The sequence below is a fragment of the Rhinatrema bivittatum genome, chromosome 12, assembly GCF_901001135.1.
Source record: "Rhinatrema bivittatum chromosome 12, aRhiBiv1.1, whole genome shotgun sequence".
NCBI lineage: Eukaryota > Metazoa > Chordata > Amphibia > Gymnophiona > Rhinatrematidae > Rhinatrema > Rhinatrema bivittatum.
The window spans coordinates 25,963,997-25,969,584 of record NC_042626.1 but is presented as its reverse complement, the minus strand read 5'-3'; positions in this window follow the sequence as shown (position 1 = coordinate 25,969,584).

Genomic DNA, 5,588 nt, shown 5'->3' with positions numbered 1-5,588 from the left:
CTTCTCTGTGTGTTTTGGTAGTAGCAGAGATTGTACTTTTTAACTGATCTTTGAGAGAGATTGTGCGGCTGCTAAAAAGTGTGAAAAGTTTGCGAGTACTCAAATAGGTGGTTTTTTGTTTTGTTTTTTTTTAAATCTATATATACAATCTAGGTAACTTATTTTTTTAAATAGTGGAAGTAATTGCAATTAATAATAATTAAAACAGTGATTGTAAAAATCTCTGGGGAATCCTGGTCATATTATTCTGCAAACTTAATCTGGACAGAGCACCTAGGTACAATCTTCCTGTGATTACTGCAGTAATTATAATGAACCTTCATTATGAAAGGTACAAGGTCAGCATTTTGGACACTGCATGACTCGTTCCATATTTGTCTGATCTGCAGTATCTAGATTAGTGGAAAATATGGATTTTAATAAATTTAGGAAGGGCATTGTACAATGGAAGTGATTCCATACTTGTATCTTGAGGCTTGATTCTGTTGTTTTAACTCGCTCTGTGAGTACGAGAACAAAAATACTCTTGTGATTAGGGCACATGAAATCATAGAAAATGGAAATATGAATTTTTGTTTTTCCATCCCGAAAGCCCATGCTGAGTGTTTTTAGCTTGGTTTGTTCAGGGCAGCTACAATTTATCATTTTTTGCTGAGACATTTTGCTCTCGTACATGATCCAGATACATGCACATATTAAGAAGCGTGAGCTCTGAACTCAAATGGAATTTAGAACCAGGAAGGGAAAGAGAATTCTTTGGCAGTGGGAGAGCAACATAGGGGGGAGGGGAGGGTTGCCAACTGGCTCCAGATTTTCAGGACAGGTTGATCCAGTCCTGGTTTTACTCACCTGCATGCAGGTACTTTTATTTTTGCTTTTTTTAGGGAATGCAATAGGGAAATCAGAATAAGTCTCAGCATGCAATAGGGTAAAACCAGAACTGAATCAACCTGTCCTGAAAATCTGGAGCCAGTTGGCAACCCTAGGGGAGGGATGGGGCAAATCCAGTAATTTATATTATGCCTTAACTATGCTACAGCCATGCAGAACACCGATTAAATCATGGGCACAAGGTTGCTGTGGTGTTTGCCTTGCATTTTCTTCTTTGTGACTGCCTCTGCCCCCAAAACACCTAATCCAGTGCCATATGGCTGTCTGTGCATTTAAGCCACATTGTGCCTGAACTCAAGGAGGCTTGAGGTCGTACAGGCCCCGCCTTCGAACAAAGGTGGTGCTGGAGAAAGGGTGTGCTTTCTGGCTCCTCCCCCGTGCTCATCCCTCTAGTCTGCTGCAGTTGCTGCTGCTGTTCCTTGGCGCCAGAACCTGTGGCTTCCCAAAACTCTTTCAGGTGGCTGAGCCTTGTGCCGCGGAGAAGGGAGGAGGAGAAGACAAGGACATATCCCTGCCCCCACTCCCTCCCTCTCCTCGCCTCTCACTCTGGTCTTCTTGACAGGGCCGTACAGGTACGTTTCCATGGTAACGAGGAGGGGTTTGTAATGGATTTATTTATTCCGTGCCTGCTGCTTTTGAAACATTGGCAGAACATCAGAAAACATTGTATAGACTGATATAAATGCTGAATTTCTAGTTGAGGCTATGTTCTCAGAATTAACACACAAAAACAACCCAATATGAAAGCCCATGTTTGTAAAGCCCGAGAACATTTGGTTGGAAATAAATAACCTTGCCAATTGATAATGTCTTTGTTCCTCTCAGGGGGCTGGGATGGGGCTGAGCCATTTCATTTCTTAACGGAACCCGTCTTCTAACCACGCGATGTTGCCGCACTGACATTTTTATTAAGTTTATAATAGTGAACTGGGTTCCTGGCCCACACAGCACATATTTGTGAGATGAGCAGCACCAACAGGCCATGCTTTGATTTTCGTGGTATTTTGCAGAATCGGTGAAAGAACTTTGCCCCTTAGGTGAACCTTCAGTCATGGTGCATTGCATGAAAATATTGGCCCGGGCGATTTTTTTTGTTTCAAAACCGGCCCATGGGGAAGCTGATGCCCTCATGTACTTTCCCTGCAGCACAATTGTCAACAGCTCCCAAAATTACACCAAGTCAACCCTGGATCCTGGTAGAATTTGAGCCAAAATATCTCCAAAATAAACTTCATCTTTCCTAATAACTAAGGACATTCTAGACCAGGGGTGAAGAGAGCTGCACCCCTGTTCCATCCATGCAAAACTGGTTGGGTCCCCTACACATTTGCTTTTATCTCTTATAGAAATATATCCTGGATTCTCTGTCTGGTTGTGTGAGTCGGACACACACATTCAATCACAAAAAGATTTTTAAATTGCACATTTTTAAAATTTTTGTTGGCACATACACACTGACACCCACAAAGACACATACTCTTTCTCAGACACAAAAACACACTCACAAGGAGAGAGTGTGTGTGTATGTCAGAGAGAAAGGTACCCCCATATACACCCACTCTATCACAGACAAAGTATGTACGGGTGTATGTCTCTCACTTTCTCTGATACCAGTGTTGCCAGGTTTTCATGAAAGAACAAGCACTTTTCCCAAAAAAAACAAGCCCAAAACAAGCCCAAAACACGTGAAGTTGAAACTTTTTTTTATTTCTTATAACATTGAACACTTGAAATACTTTTGTAATGCACACATAATGGCTGACTTTATTGTAATAAATTGTAGCTCTCACAGTTAACTAAAACAAGTGTGACAATTGATATCAGCCAGTTCTTCATTGTCTGTAAGGTCAGCATTGTCACGATACATATTTTCATTGAATCGCTTCAGCATATTACTACCTGGCACGAAGCTGGTACAGCAAATACCCTGGTGTCTCATGCCATAACGTACTTGCAATATTGCCGAAAGAGTTGCATTTGCCATACGGTTTCTTGTCTTGGACTTTATTAAATTTACTTGAGAGAATACTCTTTCAACATCTGCGTTACTCAGAGGCAGTGCTAAAAGTGAAAGTTTCCATGTCACATTTCTTACCTGTAGTCAGCTGGTATAGACAAGCTTTTTTTGCCAAAATAAGGATCTTTTTTGTAAAGGTGATCTGCTGCAGGGAGAAGAAATGAGGGAAAAAATAGATGAAATCAAGTGGAGTAGAACAAATTAAAAAATACCTGCCTCTCTCACACCTTCCCTCCTCTGAGCACATTTCTGGCCCCCACATCATCATCATCATTCCCCTCTCCCCATCGAGCACATTTCTGGCCCCCACATCATCATCATTCCCCTCTCCCCATCGAGCACAGTTCTGGCCCCCACATCATCATCATTCCCCTCTCCCCATCGAGCACAGTTCTGGCCCCCACATCATCATCATTCCCCTCTCCCCATCGAGCACAGTTCTGGCCCCCACATAATCATCATTCCCCTCTCCCCATCGAGCACAGTTCTGGCCCCCACATAATCATCATTCCCCTCTCCCCATCGAGCACAGTTCTGGCCCCCACATAATCATCATTCCCCTCTCCCCATCGAGCACAGTTCTGGCCCCCACATCATCATCATTCCCCTCTCCCCATCGAGCACAGTTCTGGCCCCCACATCATCATCATTCCCCTCTCCCCATCGAGCACATTTCTGGCCCCCACATCATCATCATTCCCCTCTCCCCATCGAGCACATTTCTGGCCCCCACATCATCATCATTCCCCTCTCCCCATCGAGCACATTTCTGGCCCCCACATAATCATCATTCCCCTCTCCCCATCGAGCACATTTCTGGCCCCCACATAATCATCATTCCCCTCTCCCCATCGAGCACAGTTCTGGCCCCCACATAATCATTCCCCCCTCCTGATACCTGGCTGTAGCTGCAGTCTGATTCCTTTGATGTTGCTGCTCTGAGCTCTAATGCCGTGCTGCTGGCCTTCCCGTCCACGTGCGATGCAGTGCTGGATGGAGGACGCGGTGCTCAGCTGGCTGGGTCTGCTGGTCTGGTCTGCTGCGCTGCGCTGCTCTGTGCTGCTCTGCGCTGCGCTCTGCCCACAAAACGTGCTCTCCTCACATCGGGACCGGGTGTGGCGTGCATTAAAAGCTCTGTCTGCTCACTCTGATTGGCTCTTACTGCTGCACTATAGGGATAGGATGCGCCTGCTAAGGACACAGGCTTCATCGTAGCAGCAGCCAATCAGTGTAACATGATTCAGACTTCAGCGCACAGGTCCCGCCCAACAAGCCCAAAAAAACGCGACCGAAAGAAAAAATAAGCCCAATTAAAAGCAACCCGCGAGTCGGAAAAAAAAAAACGCGAATGACTTCAAAAAGAAGCCCAATCTCGCGGTAAATAAGCGAGGTTGGCAACACTGTCTGATACAGACACACATACACTCTCTCTGATATGCTGCTTACACAGTGAGCACCCCCAGTGCACCACTGCTGCATCATGGTATAAAGATTTTGCTTACCAGTCCTTCTCTATTCTGCAGCAGCCCCCACCCTTTCCCAATCCCATTCTCTAGGAGACTCGCTGGTTCCACAGCCAGCTGCTTCTCTCAGAGCTCAGTACAATCACCTCAGACAGAAGCCTGCCCAACACTGCATAAGAACATAGGAAATTGCCATGCTGGGTCAGACTGTCGAGCCCAGCATCCTGTTTCCAACAGAGGCCAAACCAGGCTACAAGAACCTGGCAAGTACCCAAACACCAAGAAAATCCCATGCTCTGATGCCAGTAATAGCAGAGGCCATTCCCTAAGTCAATTTGATTAATAGCAATTAATGGACTTCTCCTCCATGAACTTATCCAAAACCTTCTTTATTTATTTATTTTTTTTACGTGTTTTGTATACAGTCATTCGGTTTCGCCATCAGAACGGTTTACAGTGGTTGTGACATAAGATTGGTTACAAACATCGTAGCAAAATGTCTTACAGAAAGAGGTTTTGGGGTTAGAGTGTTGGTTACATATAGAATTATTACTTATTAGCAATCTTCTATGACAGCAATGTTAACATATGGTATTGATACATATAAGAGAAGGAAACTGTTACATATAGGCTGGGGGTAGTAAGTGAGGTCAGTTGCACATTATCTTAGGTGTTCAATTTGTGGGAGTTATTGATCAAGGGACGGGGCATTTTTCTTGTGTTGGGTTGCGTGGTTGATTGGTGGTCTGGTTGATTGAGTGAGTTTGAGTAGGCTCTGGTGAAAAGCCAGGTTTTCAAGTCTTTTTTTGAAAGCTTTGATATTTGGTTGATTTCTTATCAATTGGTATTGAGATCCATAGAGTGGGGCTTGCGATGGATATGGCTCTCTCGTGGGTTGTGTTCAGTTGGGTGGTTCTGGCATGAGGGATTTTGAGGAGGCATTTGTTCATTGAGCGCAGGTTCCGTTTTGGAGCGTGGATTACGATGGATTTGCTTAGCCAGTTGTTTTGATGTCCTTGGATTATTTTATGCGGGATCGTAAGAACTTTGTATTCAATACGGTATTTTATTGGGAGCCAGTGTAAAGAGATGAGGGTTGATGTGATGTGCTCATGTTTTTTTGATCCCGTCAGGATTCTGGCACCTGTGTTGTGTAGGATCTGGAGAGGACGGATGGTAGGCCAAGGAGTAGAGCATTGCAGTAGTCCAGATTGGAG